Here is a 21833-nt window from a genome sequence, read left to right as displayed (position 1 = left end):
AGGAAAGTATTTTAAATTAATCCAACCTGTTTTCCTTTTTCTATTCTGGAAAAATACTATTTGTTGTAATGTATTATGTAACAGTTTCATATACTATTTTGTATTTTTTTAATCAAATGTTGTTGAATGAATACTGAAGATGTAGTGTGAATTTTCTAATTCTTGGGGATTGAAAGCTGTCTGCACTGATTCATTCAGTCTCACTTATAAGCAGTTTTCCCTCAGAAGGGAATGGTAGCAGCGGCCATGTTGCACACAAAGCCAAAAATATTTGCTACCTGGCCTTTTACAGGAATTGGGATCCAGACGCATTATTAGAGTTACTTGGGTACTTAATTGGATTCATGGGAAGTGGTCATATTATTGAAAGTTTGGCATTACAGCTCTGGAATTGTAGCAGTTCCAATGGCTGCACTGCAGGCCTGATGCCCTTTGTCCCAACTACTGAACTCTGCTATATCACCAGAGCAGCCATAGATAACATGTGAACAAACAGATATGGCTGTGTCCAATAAAACCTGTTACGCAACTGGCTTTGGGCTGGGTTTGGCCCAGCAGTTGTTCGCCAACCTCTTTAAACCCTTGTTATTCAAAGAAGGAGGACCCCCGCGTACTAGGAACAGGAGCGCTCCCTGGAGTTCTTTAGAGAGGCAGAATCTCAGGTCCCACATCAGACCTACTGAATCAGAGTCTACATTTTAACAGGATGCCCAGGAGATTCCTGTGCTCTGTCTCATTGCAGGAGCGCTGGCCTGCGCTGCTCTTCCAAGAGGGGAAACAAGTAGCTCCTAGGAAGCTCTGAAATGAGCAGGTATTTTGACTGGCTTACTTCTAGGCTGAGGGGTAGTGGCAAGCTGTTTCCCTGTGGACTTCTCAATGCTCGGATATGGAGACCTTTATCTGGGGCACCAGCAACTGCCACTTTCTGCCCTAGATCTTCTCAGATGGTTTATTCCATTTCCTTAGGGAAAAATCTCCCCGTTTCTTGTCCTGGAAAAATAATGACTCTGGGCACTTCTACGGGGGGGGAGTAGGTTGGGTGAATTATTTCATGTAGAGATGTTTAAACTATTCCTTGTATGTTCTGTCCAGGGCCTGTGCCACCCAATTCTGTACCTGGCATTTCCGAGTCCCAAACTTTGCCGTTTTTTCCAGTCACATCAATTTCCCCCTCCATTCTAGATCCCTCTGACTGTACCTGAGCTTCCCAGCCTCTGTGCTGAGACTCAGTGGTGGGCTGCAGATGGACCACTACAGGGCTTCTCAGCCTCGGCACTATTAGCATTTGAGGACAGATTGTTCTTTGTCATGGGGGCAGTCCTGCAGATTATAAGGTGTTGAGTGGCATCCCTGGCCTCCCCTCTTTCAGAGCTAATAATCCCCGCTTCCTTCCCCCTTTAGTTGTGATGGTCAAAAATATCGCCAGGCATTGCTAATAGTGCTTTGAGGGGCAAAATTGCCCTGGGCTGAGAACCACTGAGTCACAGGAAGGCTGAGAAATCAATGCCTGCCAGGTGATTTTAGGGCACTTAAAGGCCCAGGACTTTGGCCTTTAGCCTTGAGTTTATCCAGTAAGATAATGTTATTTTCCATGTGAGTCATGAAATGAAAAGTTTGGAAAGCACAGTAAAAGCCACAGCATCCCTACCCTGCTTTTCCAGGCCCTGCCTCTCCCTCAGCCCTTCATCCTCTGCACACTTGCCCTCTCTTAGCTGCCGATCCATCCTCTTTCCTGTTCTTTCCGTTAGAACCAGATCTTAGTCCTTTTTCTCATCTATATTCACTTTAAATAATCTCAAGTGGGAGGAGAGATAAATATATATTGTCTGCCTGGCATTCCGAACTGAAATGTCCTTCATAATGTCCTCTATATATTGCGGATTGGGAAACAAAATGACTTTCCTAGTTTAGGAACCTTCTTTCAAATTAGAATGTGGCTATTGCTTAGTTTTCATTATGTAGTCCATGGTATACTTCGAAAAGTCATCACCAAATAACTTCATTTCTGTAGCTGGTTGCCCTCACTGGCTCATCACAAGTCGGCTGGTACTATGACTGTCCTTTGTGAGGAAGAGGGCTGGCATTTGCTGAGTTTTGTGAGTAATGGTGGCCTCTGAAGATCTTCCCAGTCTGATCAAACCAAATTCATTTACTCCTATAAGAAAGTCACTTTATATTATGCCATGATTAAAATATTAAGTTTTCAAATCTTGAACTCTATTTTCCATTTGCTTATTTCCTGCATGCTGTATGCAGTATACAAATTTGCAGTTGATTCAATTGACTGTAATAAAGGTTGCCAGAGGGAGTAAGTCTGGGTCAGCTGGAGAATCAACTCTGTGATCTACCTCCTGAGATGAAAGTAATGTAGAGGATCTGATTTACAGTTTCATTTGGATATTTCATCATTTTCTGGAGAGAAAAAGGTTACATCTAGACCAGTGTTCTTACTGTACGTTCCGCACCTTTGTGAATATTGTAGATTGATTACAAAATTAGTTCCGTTTCTCCATCTTTGCCTTTGTCGATGTTGGTTGTACTGGGACTTTTCAGCTCCTCCCATCAATAGGTTGACACCTATTTCTGTTCCCCTTAAATCTGGGGTAGGCTTGTGCCTTGCTTTGGCCAGTGAAATTCAGGTGCAGTGATGATGCACCTGTCTGAGCCCAGTATGCTTAAGAGGCCTTGCACACTTCTTTTCTCTTTGTCTTAGAGCACTGCCCAGCTCCCATGAGAACAAGCCAGGGCTGCACTGCTGGGAGATGATAGGCCACAAGTGATAGACAAGAGCCGTCCCAGTTGAGGCCACCTTAGGTCACCAGTCCTAGCCAACCCAATTTGACTGCAGATGCTTGAGTGAGCTCAGCTGATACCAGAAGAACTGCCCAGCTGGGCCCAGTCCAATTGCCAACCTGCAGAGTTGTGAGCTAAGTAAAGAGATGCAATACATAAGTTGTTGTTTTAAGCCACTCTATTTTAAGATGATTTGTTACACAGCAACAACGTAACTAGGATTGGAAAATGTTATCCCCTTTGGGTGGATGAGTTAGATAACGGTGTCCTTATTCTGGCACAGACCCTTATTTTTTATTTATTGAAGTATAGTTGGTTTACAAATGTTGTGTTAATTTCTGCTGTACAGCAAGTGATTCAATTATACATATACATACATTCTTTCCTATATTCTTTTCCATTATGGTTTATCACAAGATACTGTGCTCTACAGTAAGACCTTGTTGTTTATCCATTCTCTATATACTAGTTTGCATACGCTAACCCCAACCTCCCACTCCATCCCTCCCCCATCACCCCCTCCACCTTGGCAGCCAGAAGCCAGTTCTCTATGTCTGCGAGTCTATTTCTCTTTCATAGATAAGTTCATTTGTGGCACAGACCTTTCCAGAGAGCACATCTTTGCTCTTTCTGTCGGGTGTCCTCACGCAAGGCTATAGCATTCACAGTTGGAAGTGGCGGCCATGAGATCTCAGCCAGGTTCTATCCTAGTCACAGCCATGTAGAAGCTTTGTGATCTCTAGGTGGGCACCTCATCTCTATAAGCCTCCGTATTGCTTTTCCAGGTTTGGATGTCTGAAAATATTCATGAACTACCCAGAAAATACTCACATGAGGCATTTTTAAAAAATTTTTATTTTGCGGTACGCGGGCCTCTCACTGTTGTATCCTCTCCTGTTGCGGAGCACAGGCTCTAGACGCGCAGGCTTAGCGGCCATGGCTCATGGGCCCAGCCGCTCCGCATCATGTGGGATCTTCCCGGACCGGGGCACGAACCCGTGTCCCCTGCATCGGCAGGTGGACTCTCAACCACTGCGCCACCAGGGAAGCCCTCACATGAGGCTTTTGTTTATAAAGGCAAAGTTTATGGTGCAGCAAGAGAAAGCGTATATGGGCAAGCATTGGAGTCTGAGAGCCATTCCAACAACTCAACTCTCCAGGGACCTTTTCCTGGAGACACAGGGCCAGGCTGAGTCATTGTCTTGAATCCCAAGATCTGTGTGAGGGACCCTGGCCTGAGGGGCGTTCAGGGTAGCTTTCAGTGCAGGGCACTCCTCAGTTCACTTGGTCCTAAATCCCACCAGGGTTGTCAAAGCAGTTAGGGTAGTTGCAAATCATCAGTAAAGAAACTGATGGGAGAGGGGAATTCTAACCATAAAAATATATATCATAAATCCCACTGCCCTTATCTTGGTCAAGAGTCAAAAAGCAGACATTCAGCATCCTCGGGGTTAAAAATAGAGCTTTTCCCCATCTGATTGTAAAGCAGTTCCATCTACACAGCCTCAGGTCCTTTATTTGTAAACTGGAGTTAATAATAAAGCTTTTCACAGCGCTGCTGCGAGGATTGCATGGCGTGATTCATGCAGAATAGTTACTACAAGCGCCTGGAACTTAGTAAACACTCAAGAATACATTCACTGTGATTAATTAAACGCACATTCAACTAGGAATCAAGAACTGAATTCAAGCAGTGTGACTTTGGACACAGCACCTCAGCTACCTGGGCCTCAGTTTCTTCTTATGAAATGAGGCAAGTCATAGGTTGGTCCCATCCTATGATTATATCATGAATACTTTCAATTGAACTGATGCCCCCAAGCGCAAGTAAGAGAACACTTTTATTATCCATAGTTCATACAGGTTAGCCGCTAGTAGGTAGAAAAGCTAGAAAAATGACTTTTTAAAAAATTCTTAATTCTGAGGGGATAGTGCATAATTGGGAGGATAATCTAGTGAGCTAGATAATTCAGAGTGCAGGCGAACTGAAGAAAGCTTGCAGTGTAGAAAACGCTGCTGAGAAGAGGCTTCAGAAACTCTTGGTATTGAAAGTCCGAGCGTCACAGAGAATAATCTTTTTAGGGTCAACTTGTTGGTGCTCCATTGTGGCCTATGAACCATTGGTGAACAGTGGATTTTCACCAGTGGTCAGTGGAATGCTGGAGATCTTTCCTTGGGATGTCACTTTCTAAACACCCATGAATATGTACAAGGAGAGTAAATGGGTACGTTAATTTCACCTCTGAAACAATCTATATATATGGATGGGACCAACCTATGACGCTCATTTCATATGAAGAAACTGAGGCCCAGGTAGCTGGGATGCTGTGTCCAAGGTCACACTGCTTCATATATATATGAAAGACCTGAAAGGTTGGCATTTTGGTATTTAACATAAAACTTATTTTGGGAAAAAAAGTTTAAATTCTTTATGCTAAAATTTTATTTTCCTGGTTTTCAAAGCAGCCAATATATAGAAACATTAGCCCCATTAAATCTAAAGAAATAAGTGAGTTCATCACACGTGCGCATTGGGCACACAATAAATAGATGAAATGTGAATATTTGCTGGAAATAAGATTAAATGCAGAGCTTTTAAGGTCATTATAATATTTATATTGGAATTCATTTTCTTTTAGGAAACAAATAGATAAATTGTAATTTACTTATTTTACCCACACTTGGATTGCAACTAATCTTGAAACTTAGGATCTCGGGTTCGGGAGTTAATTGAGAATCCTGAAAGCCATTTTTTTTCTGGCTTTCTTTAAAAATAGAATTTTAAAATTGCTTAGCGACATAATTTAACATTTCTAATTTAAAAATGAAATCCACTAATAAGCACACTATATTTTTTATTCTTTCTTCTTGAGGGGTTTGCTCTTAAAATACTGCATCAGGAAGCAAGATGCCCTTGCAATCTGAAAGCAACATATGGACAGAGTAAATATCATCCCGATTAAGCTTCCTATTTTATTTGGAATGCAGCATAGCCAGACATTTTAAATACCTGCAACTTGTCAGCCCTTAATTTGTGGTTTCCCATAGGACTGAGGCAGTCTAGTATACTTTTACTATATTTTTTCTCATCCTACAGATGTTTGCCATTTTTAACCATAATAAATGTACCAAAAGTTTTTAAAGCATTATATTTTCTACCCCATTTAAAGATAAACATCTGTTTGCTTTAAAATTGGAATAAAGTCTATGAATCGTAGAAAAAGTGACACATTTTATGAGCCATATGCACGAGCTCTAGAAATGGGCTGATTTTCAAAAATTATTACGGACAGGCAATTATGTGCTTGAAATTTTGCAAGCACATATAATTCATTACCTACGCCACATTGAGAATTTGTTGAATTTAGAGTGTTTTTATAAGAAGGCAGCCACTAGGCCGTGTTTCTTTTTTGGATTCATAGTTACAGAGGCATGGCCAAGCTAAAAGGTAAGTGAAATTAGCCTATGTTTATGAAAAAGGGATTATGATCCTCAGCAAAGGTAGCTTTAGACGTAACAGTGGCAGCAAAACAAGTCCTTATTCCTTCAAGTTAAGCAGAAAGAGATGTGTCAAAGGATGCCATATAACCTGGGTGTATTTCCACTTGTCAGATTTAAAATCACAGCTACAAATGGGTAGAGTTATACCTTATAATTTATGCAAAATTGGGATTTACCTTTCGTGACCCTGTGTGGTCTGTGATGTCAAGCAGAGTAAATGTGTAAACATAACTTTTTCGACCACAGATTACAATCATGATTCTCCCTGTCTATGCTTTAACAAGCCATCTGACTGAAATGTGTTTGGGGGTGAAATTTAATTAAAACTGGGGAGTCTTTGGGACAGTCCACATAATTTACATAGAAGGCATGCAGGCACCTTGCTGGAAGAAACATTCAGGTATGTAACTTTTTATTGTTGTGGTAATCTTCAAATTGTTTTAGTTTAGGGTTGAAAACCATGATTATGTCCACTTTCGAGAACATATATGCATCAGTTATAGACGATGAACCAGGTGTCCCTTGGGTCCTTAGATAATGGGTAGTCTTTTCCAATGTGTGTAAGGTACAACCAAAATCTGTGGTTCTTCATTATCTTTTCCCTTTGAAAGATCCCTTTTCTATCCTGTGCGATCATATGCTTTTATCAGGAGATCCTGGAAAGCGTCCTTGCCTCTCTTGCCCTTTAAATCGCAAAATGTTACTGAAGTATCATTAGTATCTCCCTTACACTGGAAAGTAAGTTTGACAGTAAGCTTTATCCTCTATCTTTCATCTTATTTTCTTATTTCAGGGAGAGAACAAGTTCTGCATTAAACTGGTTTAGAAGTATGAATTAACTAGTGTCAACCTAGTTATTTGATTTGCGTGCAAATAGCATTGCCTCAAGCCTTCTGTCCTCTCCTCTCCCTACCCCTTCTCTCTCCTCCTGCCCCGCTCCTCCTCTTGTCAGGGCCAGACTTCTCTCTCTCTCTCTCTCTCTCTCTCTCTCTCTCTCTCTCTCTGGCGCCGGAAGTCATCTCCCCCTCAAGGATCTGCCTCAGTGGCTGAGATGTGCAGTGTTCCTCACACTGACAAAGCAGCGGGTCTGACGGTCAAGTGCAAAGGCAAGACTTGAATGCCCTGTACCCTCATTCTGAATGTGTACTTTTTATAAAAAGGCATACACTTTTGGGAAATGAGGCAAGTTTCTGCATCGTCTAAGTTATTAAGCCTCTTTCTCCTGCTCTGTTTAAATAGGTATGGTATTTGCAGAACTCTATACATTGATAAATAATCCAATTTTTATATAAGTAGGGTGCTAGAAGACGTGTTTTGGCCCTTGGGGTTATTACCTGACAGTTCTAATTCTTTCAGTTCAATTCAGCAAATATTTATTGTGCACCTGTATGCGCCAGCTGTGCTATGAGGTTGGATGATACAGCACCTGCTCCCAAGGAGCCCAGGGGAAAGACACACAATGACGGCTCTAGTACACCTCCTCCAATGACTAGTACTTACTTTCTAAAATGAATGTTTATATAAATGCCGGGTATTGTTTTGAGCCCTTGACATATTATTACCTCACTTAATCCTCTAAATAGCACTATAAAAATTAGTATCCCGTCTTAAGGATGATACAGTTGAGGTTAAATAACTTCTTGAAAGTCACACACTTCCAGGCCTGTTCACTTGTAACTTCAGCTCAAGGAGTTGTTGGGTTTACATTTTTGTGTGGCAGGCACTGCATTTGGACTCAGAGATCTGTATTAGTTTGTGCAACCTCCTTACCTTCTTGACTTTTTATGAAGCATTTTTGGTTTTCACTAATAGTTTCTTTTTTTTTTAATTTCTTTTTTATTTTTTATATAATTTTTAAAGGTTACACTCCATTTACAGTTATTACAAAATATTGGTTATGTTCCCCGTGTTGTACAGTACATCCTTGTAGCCTGTCTTATACCCAATAGTTTGTACCTCCCAGTTCCCCACCCCTGTATTGCCCCTCCCTCCACACAGTGGTAACCACTAGTTTGTTCTCTACATCTGCGAGACTGCTTCTTTTTTGTTATATTTACTAGTTTGTTGTATTTTTTAGATTCCACATATGAGTGATATCATACATTATTTGTCTTTCTCTGACTTACTTCGCCCTCCAAGTCCATCCATGTTGCTGCAAATGGAAAAATTTCGTTCTTTTTTATGGCTGAGTAATATTCCATTGTTTAATAACACATCTTCTTTATGCATTCATCTGTTGATGGACACTAATAATTTCTTTTAAAATAATACATCACCTCTCCCCCATCACCAAGAATCTATTATGGGTCTCTTTCCCCTTAGACTGTGAATCTAGCCTCCCCTCATTTTCTGGGGTCATCTCTTTCCCCAACTCTCTTCTCCAAATTCCAGGTCAGTCAAACTTCAGTTTCTATTAGGAGAGTAATGCGTGGACTTGTTACCTTCTCTCGCAGAGCAGATTTTGCCTCTTCTTTCTCTTAACCTCTTCAGAGAATGAGCCTTGAAGCTGAGCTTTGCATAATCACAAGTTCTATTACGGTATTTCCCAAACTAAGGAGAAGCTCACCCCTAAGGAGGACCTTGGCTAACCTCTTAGAGAAATTAGCTTCCAATACATTCACCTTTGACAAGGTCATTTTTTTTCCAGTCACCTCAATTGTAACTCTAATTTGCACAAATGCACTGACTGCATCTTTTCAAAGGAATTTGGATTCACTTTAGTATTTGTTCTCAGTGACTGAATCTGCCTGGTTGACGTTCGAAATGCAAGGCCTTTGATCTTGGCCTATCATATTGTTTCCCTATGAGTGATCTAGTTTGAGGAAATGAATTTCTTCATCATCAAGATTTTCTTTTGTCATGAAGGAGAAAAATATGGCGGAGACCAAGATGAGTGGCCCATTTTAATCTCGGTTAAGAGATGATCTCCAAGTTCGAGGATTGATATAATAAGGCTTGCTTTCTTTACATCTTGTTTTAGCTCTCTCTAAGGTGGCCATGGCAAGGTTTAAAGTTTAGAGGCCACTCATAAGACGTGTACAATCTGTTTCTCTGTCCATTGTCAACTGGACAATTATTAGAGCTTTGTAAGTTCTCTGTGTCCAGAGCTGGCATAACTATGTGGAGACCTGACAGTCCACATTAGCAATGGCCTTGCCAAAGCCCAACCTGGTAGCCCTGAGCTGGGAGGATTATTTCTCTTTAGGTCACTCCTCTGGACATCATAAGGTATGGGACTCAGAGAGCTGAATGTTTCCTTTGCTGTCCTAGACACCCCTTACTGAGATGAGGAGGTGTTTTCTGAGTAGGGCGAGACAGATGCATCTTCTTTTAAATAGGAGCCTAGGGTGGTGCCTGGCACATGGCCGATTCATGGTTGGAGCCACATCTGTGGGCACCACAGACACTGTGCAGGGCACATCTCACACAGGAAAGCTGATCTGGGAAGAAAGGCCAAAAGGATCTTGCCTCATAACATCTCTATGGACTTTTAAGAACAACTATCTTTTGGATTTAGCTGAATAAACTAATCCCATGCTGAGCCTGAAGGGTGACACAGCTGGCCCAGGAAAACTGTCCAACTTCAAAATCAGGCCTTTCTCATAGGCTGCATAGACAGGAAAAGGGGAATCAAAATGGTGAGCATTGTAGTCGACGGCTCAGAGCTTTGAGGGGGAAGAGCAGGGGAGCAAATGGAGGACGGAAAGAACCTGGGAGCATAGCAGGTCTGGGGGTGGGCTTGGGGGTAGGGTTGGGTGCCGAGCTGGCAGGGCGTGAGCAGACCAAACGCTGAGCAATGGTGCGTCCTTGCGTGTGTTGGGGGCCGACGGGTAACAGAGAAAGCAGAGTTTCAGAGGTTAGGCTGTACAGAACAGACTGAAGGGGGGAAATTCGGAGACATTTTGACCAGTAAGGGAGCAATCATAGCAATTCAAACACAAATAACCAAAAATTATTATTATTAAATCTTGCAGTGTGCATTCCTTGGTTTATGATTAATGCTAAAATTGAAGATTTTTTTTGTAGGCAAGTATTCGTTAGGAGACGTTTCTGTTACGTTTATTTATTAGCTCAATATATTTTTCATTGTGAAAGTAAGATAAAAAATTATCTTTACTGCCATTGTTCAAGGATATGGGGCTATTTAGAATTGCTAATTGAGGAACCAGGGAGAAATTGTATGTACCTGACTAGAAAAATGCAGTTAGGATTTATAAGGAATGCACACATATTCTAGCAGTATGTTGTGTGATATTTTTAAGTGTCCAGTTTACAAAATTTGTTTGGGATATGGGTTCAAGGTAATGAACTACACTGTTATGAACTATCTCGATTATGTAAGGAAGCTGTCAGGGGCTTCTTCTTTTCCAAGTCTGATAACCAAGTCTGCCTTTGAGCCTAATGAGAGCATAGATGCTGGGCAACTAATGATACAAAGAGGCCAGTCAGAGAGCGTCGTGAGGTCCCCTGTGCCTTTGTAGAGTAAGCCTTGAGGAAAATTGGCCATTAGAAAAAAGGCAGTTAGGGAACTTCCCTGGCGGTCCAGTGGTTAAGACTCCACACTTCCAGTGCAGGGAGCACGGGTTCGATCCCTGGTCAGGGGAGTAAGATCCCACATGCCACAGGGCGCGGCCAAAAAACCCCAAACAAACAAAAAAGGCAGTTAGTGAGAATTGTTCTTTGTATGGTTTTATTGCTTTACTGTTAATTACCGATGTCAGGCCCTCCTTCCTGATGAAAATTTCACTCAGCATTTGGTTTGATTTGACTTAGAAACATAAAGAAAAAAAGGTAGGTATGCTCATGTGCAGAACTGTGTCTAGTCATAGACATGTGTCCTGGACAGCACATAGTCCTCTGGAAAAGGAAGGTGAAAAGCAGCTTTAAAGGGAGGTTATTATATCATCTGTATGAACTTGCCTGTGACCAAAAAAAAAATGCACCTGTATTATTCAATCAGCTATCCACTCACTCAATAAACGTCTATAGAGCGCCCATTGTGGGCACTGACCTTAACACCTACTCTGTACCGATCAGTGTGTTTCGTATAATACAAATACAAAGATGAATAAAGCTGTCTCTTATCTGGAAGAATTCACACACTATGGGGAGATACAGACTTGATTTTAAAAACTACAAATTCATAAGTGTTAGAAATGGATATGCAGTCTTTTAGAAACTCAGGCATGGTTGCTTAATGTTACCCAAGTAAGAGAAGCATTAGAAGGGAAGACCCAGGGCTTCCCTGGTGGCGCAGTGGCTAAGAATCCCCCTGCGAATGCAGGGGACGCAGGTTTGAGACCTGGTCCAGGAAGATCCCACATGCCGTGGAGCAGCTAAGCCTGTGCGCCACAACTACTGAAGCCTGCGTGCCTAGAGCCCGTGAGCCACCACTACTGAGCTCACGTGCCACAACTACTGAAGCCCACGCACCTAGAGCCCGTGCTCCACAACAAGAGAAGCCACCGCAATGAGAAGTCCCCACTTGCCGCAACTAGAGGAAGCTTGCACACAGCATTGAAGACCCAATGCAGTGAAAAATAAATAAAATAAATAAATTAAAAAAAGAAGAAGGGAAGACACAGCTGTGCGAGGTAGACTACCTTGATGACTTTTGCCAGGCACCTGGTGCAGTATTTAAGGCTTAAGACTCTCAGGTAGCATCGTTGTTGCCTTTTTACAAATAAGGAGAGGCTTCCAGAGGTGAAGCAGCTTGTAGCAGAGCCAACGCATCCCCAGGAGTAGAGCAGGATTTCCAGCTCAGCCCACTGCAATCTGCAGCCCATCTTGCCCACTGCTCCATGTTGGATCTTGAAGAGTAAGAGGGAGGTCAGCAGTTGGCAAGAAGAAAAAAGGAAATTTCGACCTGAGAACAGAGCGTGTAGAAAGGCCCGTAAATGTCACAGAGTTGTTGAGTTGGGGCCAAAGCATTCTGGGGAAGGAGCAGCAGGAAGAAAGGAACTTAGGGTGGGTGCGAGGCCGGGCAGGGAAGCGACTATTTGTAAAGAATTCAGGGTTACAATCCAGACAGGAGAAGCAAGAGAACGGCAGAGAGAAGGCTGAACATTCATCTGGGACCAGGAAATTGTTAGTTTATTTTAGAGAAGCTCTCTTCTAAGGGTTTTTTAAAAACTAATTATGATTTCAATCTAGACAAACGATTAGTTTTTTGAACCCTAAATCATGGTGTTTGAAAGTTCCAAGGCACTTTTTACATGTTTGAACGAGATTCACATCATTATTTATAGACACCAGACTTCTGTTGTATCGACCATAGTTTGCATGAGGTTTGTTTTCTGTTTCTTTCTTTCTTTCTTCTTGCCTTTTTGCCTCGGTATTTTATATTACTCTGTCATCTTTGCTTTTTACAACTTTAACCCCACTGATGACATTCCCACGAATCCTGCTAACCTACATGAGACCTGTGTCTGTGTGAAGGTCTACAGTGTGCAAGCTCCTTAATTTCTGGCATATTTCATTCTCTCCACATTTCTAGGAACGTATGACGTGAGAGATGAGCATAGCCTGACCAACTTCTGGCTGACACATTACAGTATCATTGCAAAAAGTTTAAGCAGGTTAACTTAGCAAACAAATTTGGGAAGCAATCAGGTTACTCAGTGGGAAATGGGACTTCCCTCCACCTGTTCTAAGAGTCAATTCCAATTTCCCTTAGCTGTTCTCCCTGATGGGCCGTGGCTCTCCACCACGTCCTGTCCAGTAATGGGCTTCCCATCACTGGTGCTCAGGGCCTGTGTGCTCAGGTTGCCAAGTATTGCTTAGGCTGATTGCAACCATGTTAAGCCCATGCGATGTGGATTGTATCGTAAGAGCTGTTAACCATCCCGTCAATGTCATGTTTGCCAATGAAAGCGAATACAGCATTTCAATACTCAGTACATTTTAGACACCCTTAATTATTTGCGTGCACATTTAGTTATGAGGAAAGTGGTCTATAGACCATTGTGAAAGAATAAAGAAGACAAAAAGGATTTCTATGACAGAGGGGAGAGGAAGAAAATCAGTCTAGGGACAGTGAATGTTGATTGAAATTTTTGTGGGAAACTGATAAGCTGTCTGGCCAAGAGGTCGAATTTTTCCTTTAGGCCAACTAGGGTTGGCCAACTAGGGTTGGCCAACTAGGGTTATCAGAAAACCATCTTGGTTCTTATAGTTTCTCTGGAAAACCTTGAGGTTTTGGCTGAGAAGCACACATGATTGATTGTCTCTTGATTTCAAGCTTATTTTATGCATTTAAGGGTTTTGATTTTCACATCGACATTGATTTTCAGTGGGTTCCAAACCTTCCTTCCTAGAGTCAGTTGCTCTACTTTTTAAAGATGTGCATCTGTGTAACTGGTATTCTACCTAAATGATCTGTTTCAATGAGGTGACTTCAATCCTGTCCTTTCCCGTTACTGCCCTAAAAGGTAATGGCATTTAAATCACATTAGGTGAGCTGACCAGCACTCGCTGTTGTCAGCATGCTGGCTTGAGGGCTGGGATCTCTTAACTGAACTCTTACCTCAGGAGAACTGCAAACTTCACTTTATGAAGTTCATGACTCCAGCCCTCAGCTTAGTTTAATTTTGTAGGGGTTTTTTTGCTTGTGTTTTGGTTTTGGTTTTCAAGTCAATTTATTTGTGAGATGACTGGGCTTGGAGACCGTGGTTTTCAGCTTCTTTCAGCCTTAAATTCTCTGGCTAGGACTATCCTTTATGAAGTCTTCCCTCCCAAAGCAATTCCCCTTTGTCTTCAAGGCATGAAATAATTCCTCAGAATTGCATCGTTTTAAGAAGTGAATCTAAAATATTGATTAGAAAGTAACGATGCATAGAAGGGAAGCATACTGGAATATCACTCTGTGCTGAGCCATTGGTCTTTTTTCTTTATGACTGCGTTAGTGATTCTACTAGAACCCAAACTGTGATTGCTCCCTAATGCCATGGGGACTTTTGCATCTTGATTACTGACTCAAAAGGAAAGGTCAAATTTGTTTTCCCAATTGTGTCATTGTCATTGTGATTAACATACACCACTTACTGAGTGTAGGTTACTTTTCAGGTACTCTGCTGTTTTACAAGACAGGCATTAGTGTCTTTACTTACAGTTAAAGAAACTGAGTCACAACACTCCCTAACACCATACACAAAAATAAACTCAAAATGGATTAAAGACCTAAATGTAAGGCCAGACACTATCAAACTCTTAGAGGAAAACATAGGCAGAACGCTCTATGACATAAATCACAGCAAGATCCTTTTTGACCCACCTCCTAGAGAAATGGAAATAAAAAAAAAATAAATGGGACCTAATGTGATTTAAAAGCTTTTGCACAGCAAAGGAAACCTTATAAACAAGACCAAAAGACAACCCTCAGAATGGGAGAAAATATTTGCAAATGAAGCAACTGACAAAGGATTTATCTCCAAAATTTACAAGCAGCTCATGCAGCTCAATAACAAAAAACCAGACAACCCAATCTAAAAATGGGCAGAAGACCTAAATAGACATTTCTCCAAAGAAGATATACAGATTGCCAACAAACACATGAAAGAATGCTCAACATCATTAGAGAAATGCAAATCAAAACTACAATGCGATATCATCTCACACCGGTCAGAATGGCCATCATCAAAAAAATCTACAAACAATAAATGCTGGAGAGGGTGTGGAGAAAAGGGAACCCTCTTGCACTGTTCGTGGGAATGTAAATTGATACAGCCACTATGGAGAACAGTATGGAGTTTCCTTAAAAAAACTAAAAGTGGAACTACCATACGAGCCAGCAATCCCATTACTGGGCATATACCCTGAGAAAGCTATAATTCAAAAAAGTCATGTACCACAATGTTCACTGCAGCTCTATTTACAATAGCCAGGACATGGAAGCAACCTAAGTGTCCATCGACAGATGAATGGATAAAGCAGATGTGGCACATATATACAATGGAATATTACTCAGCCATAAAAAGAAACGAAATTGACCTATTTGTAGTGAGGTGGATGGACCTAGAGTCTGTCCTACAGAGTGAAGTAAGTCAGAAAGAGAAAAACAAATACCATATGCTAACACATATATATGGAATCTAAAAAAAAAAAAAAAGGTCATGAAGCACCTAGGGGCAAGATGGGAATAAAGACGCAGACCTGCTAGAGAATGGACTTGAGGATACGGGGAGGGGGAAGGGTAAGCTGGGACAAAGTGAGACAGTGACATGGACATAAATACACTACCAAATGTAAAATAGATAGCTAGTGGGAAGCAGCCGCATAGCACAGGGAGATCAGCTCCGTGCTTTGTGACCACCTAGAGGGGTGGGATAGGGAGGGTGGGAGGGAGGGAGACACAAGAGGGAAGAGACATGGGAACATATGTATATGTATAACTGATTCACTTTGTTATAAAGCAGAAACTAACACACCATTGTAAAGCAATTATACTCTAATAAAGGTTAAAAAAAATTTGACTATGTGACTGCTGGTGTAAAGAAAATTAGCTCTGATCCAAAGAAAGATACAATTGAATTTCTATGTCACACAATGTATGTAAAAATAAACTTTAAATGTATTAAAGTTCTAAATATGAAAGTAATAGTATTAGAAAAACAAAATAAGAAAAAGAAACTGAGTCACAGAGCTGTTCAGTGACGTGAGGTCACCCTTTTGGCAGGTGATAGATTCAAGATTTGAACTCTGTCAGACTCTAAACCTTGAGCTCTTAGTACTCTTAGTACACTTTTGCTGGTAGACTATTGTTATGACTCTTCCCCATAGTCCTATATTATTTCATATCTCCTAACACAGGCAGTGAACAATCCTTGATCCAAGTAACTTTTTAAAAAATGTCCTTTTTCAAATATTTTAAAGGCTCTTGGAATTAAAATTATATTTTAAAGGCTCTTGGAATTAAAATTCAAGAATTCCAGAAGCACCGTAATTAATCACAACTAGAAGCTCATATAGAATTGCTTTCTTTGTAGTCCTTTGGGGTAAATTAAAAAACATTAATTGGAAAGAAAATAATTTATTATCAAAATATTGACTTTTTTTAGAATTGATATTCAGTAGAATACAGTAGAATTCAGATTTATGAACCTGACCCGCAGATCTGTTGTGTTCCAGCAACTAACACAGGAGGATTGACTTCTAATCACTCATTCAACAAAGACTTGGGTTTTGACAGTGCCTATTTGGAACTAGGTATAGTACAAGGCACTGTAAAAGCAATAAAATAGCCTTTGTCTTCCCGGGTTCCACAATCTAAAAGAGGGAGACATATGAAAGCAAATAGATCAGTTTCTATAGACAATTACTAGTACTTACTGTTTTTCTCGGTCAGGTGTTGTCCTGTACATGTATAATATGTCCCATTTGGTGTTCAAGCCCCTATAAATAAGATGCTGTTTTAATCCCCATTGTATATTTGAAGAAGAAATTGAGGCATGGGGAGATTACATGACTTGCCTAGGGTTACACAACTATTGGAAGAGAAGGAAATTCAAATCCAGGCAGCTTGACCCAGAATTAGCACCCTCGGTGGGGTCATTGGTGGCTGCGGTCAGGTCTAGCTGAGAGGCCTGATGGAGGAGAGGACATTGGAGTTTGGCTGTGATTGGCAGGTTCACACTTGCTCTCTAGACCGTGGGAGTGGGGCTGGGAAGCTTACTCCAAACTGAGGAAATCTTTGGGAAAACAACAGAGGCAGGGAAGTACAAAGATGTTTGTGGAGCAGTGAAGGTTCAACCTGGTAGGAATGGCTTGTGTATGAAGTGATGCGCCTAAAAAGGGGTGAGGGTCAGCTTGTAGATGGCTGTGAAGGCCCAAGTGAGCAAACGAACTCAGTTTACTTAGTTGACATTTACATAGAATTAACCATGTGTCCACTTCACACATATTAATTCGTTTGTTCCTCAAAATGCGATTGTGTGTCATTATAGCCATTCCCACTTCACAGATTGGGAAACTAAGAATACAGAGATCAACCGGCCACCATCACACAGCTAGGAAGAGGTAGAGCTGGGATTCAAACTGAGGAAGTGTGGTTCCAGGGGCCAGGATTTTAACTACTGTGTAGCTGTAGATATTATTTGGAAGTGGAGTGATGTAGTCAGAGCTCAGGACCCATGAGTAAGGATCCCTGAAGAGGAGAAGAAGAAGAAAGACACGTGGCAGGGAAGGAGAGGCCAGCTGAGGTTACTGCCCTACTCCACATGAGAGGTGGTCAGCGTTCTAGTAGGACGGTAGCAGCGGGAAGGCTGGGAGGTGAGAGAGACTAACGAGATAGGGTTGGGTTGTGGAGGTTGGAGCTCTGAGTTCAGATTCTGACCTTGTCCTTTACTGGTTGCTGTGTGACCTTGGGATGAGCCTCTGTGATGTGATCTTGTTTACAAAGGGGGGAAACACCGCAGAGTCAGGAGGAATTAGTTCTATTTTGGCCTTCCTGATCACGAGGTATCAGTCGGCCATCCATCTGGCCGTGCCCGGCAGGTCCGTTGGTAATCTGGATCTGGAGCTCAGGAAAGAGGGAAGGGCTACAAATGGTCTCAGGAGTCACCACCAGGGATACGAGCGTTGAAATTGCGAAGGCGGGCGACTAGACGGGAGAGGAGGGCTGATGGAAACCTACCTCCCTGCCCCTAAAAGGGGTCGGGATTGATAATGAGATTACTAGGAGCATGTTCCAATTTTCTAGAGCCCTCGTCCTATAGTTAATATCTTTTTTGATCGGTGAAGCTGTCGCTGCCCTCTCCTCACATCAGCATTTTTATCTGTGTACGATTCATCATGAGCTTGAGGCTGTGAGCGCTAATGACACTTCTTTATTGCTCTCTACATTTGCTATGTCCAGATAAAATCACTTCAGCAACACGACCTCAACAGAAACCTCCTGTACTAAATCCATGCGCAAAACCTAAAAGCCTGTTTTCCATTCATTCTTGATGTCCCATAGTCCTTTTCTTTTCTATGGGGCATCATATGTTGCCAGTGAAGTTACGATCTTGTTATTTGGTGTTTCATTAATGCATTCATTGCCTTAATTTAATTTGCAATTCAAAATTGTAGTGTGCAGTTAAAGTTGGCTGGAGGAGCAATTGTCCAAAATGGTAAATTTCAGCAATGCCCTTTGAATTGTCTTCCGTGAGTGCCTTTTTGTTTTTGGCTCCAAAGGCCCTTAGTCCACATCTCCCGTGTCTACCTGGGCTGCCTGCTCTTGCCTTCAGGCTCATCTCAGCAGGCTGTGCCCTTCAAAGGAAACACAAACACAACCTCTGAGAAGCGTGGCGAAAGCAACTGAGGTCCCTGCTGAAGGTCTGGAGGATATGGGTGTGTGTGGAATGTGGGCCCATTACTCTCACTGCAAAACTTCCCCCATTAAACTCTTACCCACATCCTACTCCTTTGGATATTATACTTACCTCTTCTTCTCCTCACTTGCATGCCCCATGTGCAGTCTTTGTCAAAACCAACACACCTTCCTTCTTGTTCATTATCATTAGTAGATGGGGGAGGAGGGATTGTAATGCTTTGTTCCTCTCATGCAGATATTAATTTCATCATGCTAATTATTGAAATAGAACTGAGCCACAGTCAATAAATCATGTACAATGGGTTGATAGCCCAATAACATTTGTTATTTGAGACGTTAGTGTTGCACCTCTAAGCATTTTCCCTCCAAATTCAGGGAGGCTGAGTAACTTTCCCAATAACACAGGCTCAGTTAGTGGTAGACCTGGGCTCCCCATCGAGAGCATCATGAGCTGTCAACCTGGGTTAGTGATGGTGAATACCTGGAGAATTCCGGAACCTTTGTAATTCCTCATGTTGCTGATTTTTGTTACTCCCTGCCCGTTTCCCAGTCGATAAGCCTACCTTTTATGATATGGATACGTGATTTGTGGCATATTGGGAGACTGGGAGGGATGGTAGCAAACTCTAATTTGTCACTAATTTAGCCAATTTTGTTCACTCCTGTTAATTCTGTACTTTATTGAACACTAAATCTACTCACATCTTATAAAAATTATTAATCTCTCTACCTCTTTAAACTATGACAATGTATGATGTGCTTAAGGCTTAGAAACTTGACAAAGAGCCCAAGAATTTTCTTTTTGCTTTGAATTTGTAAAAAGCATTAGTTAAGCCACTTTATGAACAAGAAATCTATGGAAACAGAAAAGGAAGCATCTCTAGTGTTCCTGTTAAGTTTCAGAATATGATTTTGCCTTTAAAATACGTTTTCCATGAGAATTTCATTAAAAAGTTTTTAATGTGTATTGTAAACATAATTGCTTAATAAAGATTAGTGCAGTTGACTTGAACTACTCAAAATTGTGCAGCCAGTTAGGGTAAAGCAAACCAGTAAGCAAAGATGTGGTATGTTGTGGGGATGGTTAATTGAAAGTTATCATTAATGAAATATCATTATGGTTCACTGTGAAATAATTAGAACGTGTTTCTTGGGAAGATAAATTTTGCTAGAAAAATATTTGGTTGCGTTGGAATTATGTAAATAAAGGACAAACAGTCAGAGCCCAGTCTGAAACTGTCATGTTTGGGGGTTGTTGCATCTTGACAAGGCTTGAGCCTGATGGGTTCACTGTCTCCCCCTCATTCCCGCTGAAACCTTGGCAAAATTATACAATTCCTTTGCTTAGATTTCCATATCTGTAAAACTGGCAAGACAATACCTCCTTCAGAGAATTGCTGTGTGGATTATTAATTCTACAGCAATTCTTCACTGCATACCTCTTATAGATGGTCAGCTGCTTTCAGTGCCCCTTACAAATATTTTGCAGTCTGCCTCCTAGTTCTGGCAAAAATGGAGGGTGCATGTTTATTCTCTATCTACCTTATTGTTTTACCCCTTTATTTGTTGGGGGGGGGTAATGATTCTTTGATATTTTTCTTACATTTGTATAGAGAATTTTTTTTTTTAGATCACAATTTTTATTAATTCTGATGATTGCTGTCATTATTTCCCTGAATACTATAATAAAAATATTCTTTTTTTAAAAAGGGTAATCTTAAATTTTAAAAGACCTTTCATTAATTCATACTACTAGAATTGGCATTTATAGATAGGATATGAAATTATATGAGATCTATTATCCAATATTCTGAGACAAGTAGTTAACATAAATAATATTTTTCAGGGCCGCAAAGTGGTTGTAGATTTTTTTTCATGTAATTAGTTGGGATAGCTGTGATAATATGATGGTTCAGCCTAGTGAGGCATATTCTGTTTAATCATATAATCTGATCAAGGGAAAGCTGCTTTTTTTGGATTTGGAACCAGGAATGCAGGCTGGATAAATTTCATATTCCTGCTCCTGAAAATATGTCTTTCATATTTTATATGTTTAGTCTTTTCTGTGGATGTCTGTTATAAGAATTCTGATAGTATTTACCATCTTTTAAAATCTACAGTTAAAAAAAAGTTAGGAAATTAGTAAAAAATTTTTACCCCAGGATTAGTTTAATTATACATATGAAAGTATAGGTGATTATTTTGGGGAAGAAATATAAATATATAGTAGGTAATAGAAAGTTAAATTCTTAATTCCTAATTATTTCATAGAAGTTTCAAAATTTTGAATATTTTACTTTGTAAACCAAGCTGCTATAAATTTATTTAAATTATTATTATTTAAATTGTTCAGGCAAGTGGAAATAGTTATTTTTAAAGTATATTATAATGAAATGTGGCTAGTATTATTTTGGGGTTTTTCCATTTATTTAAATGTTTTGTTGTATTATATGTACAGAAATTTCATAGTTACTGTAATTTTTCCAGCCATCATTATGTAATTTAAATTAATATTGTCAATTTTCGTTTGAAGCAGTATTTCATAAGCATATGTACATTTGACTGTTTGCTGCTGGGGTAATCTAATTTATGAACAGTTGTTTAGAGGGAACACTTGAAGTATTAAGGACAGGTTTTAGTAGATTAAATTCATTAGGCTGGTAACGTAAACTATTCCTTTATGGTCATTTAAAATGTTTAGAAACCTTTCCATTGCGTGAGCAGCAACTTATTTTAACCATGAACCAAGATGGAAAATGAAACTGTAGGTTTTACCTTGATGAGCGTTCCTTTCAATGAGCTGATGACCCTGTTTAGATGGTCAGGACTCTCCATCCACTCAAGTTGACCTCTGAGATTTCTTAGGCTGTAAGTGAAGGAAAATCTATCCATTATGTGTCCTATTTCCATGTGTGAGAGCGAAGCAGAGAATGAGGATGCCTTGTGATTCTATTTCTCAAGTAAGGAGGAATCAGTGAATCGGAGCTCCCCCGGAATTCTGGAGCATCCCCGAAGGGAGAGTGAGGACGGGGGACCAAGTGCTTCTCCTGTCCTGGAGTAAGAGCGGAAGACGCAGGCGCGGGGCCTCCCCTCTCCAGTAGGTGCGTGCGGGAGGAAATTCTCCCAGAGAAAAGCGGCCCTTGAATGAGTGTTTGCCGTCCAGAAGGCCGCCCCCAGAAAGCATTTAGAAAACAAGCTTTGATCATAAACTGAAGAACAAGTAGCCCGT

Source organism: Tursiops truncatus, chromosome X, assembly GCF_011762595.2.
Source record: "Tursiops truncatus isolate mTurTru1 chromosome X, mTurTru1.mat.Y, whole genome shotgun sequence".
Taxonomy (NCBI): Eukaryota; Metazoa; Chordata; class Mammalia; order Artiodactyla; family Delphinidae; genus Tursiops; species Tursiops truncatus.
The sequence above is the reverse complement of the archived record's forward strand: the minus strand, read 5'-3'. Positions refer to the sequence as shown.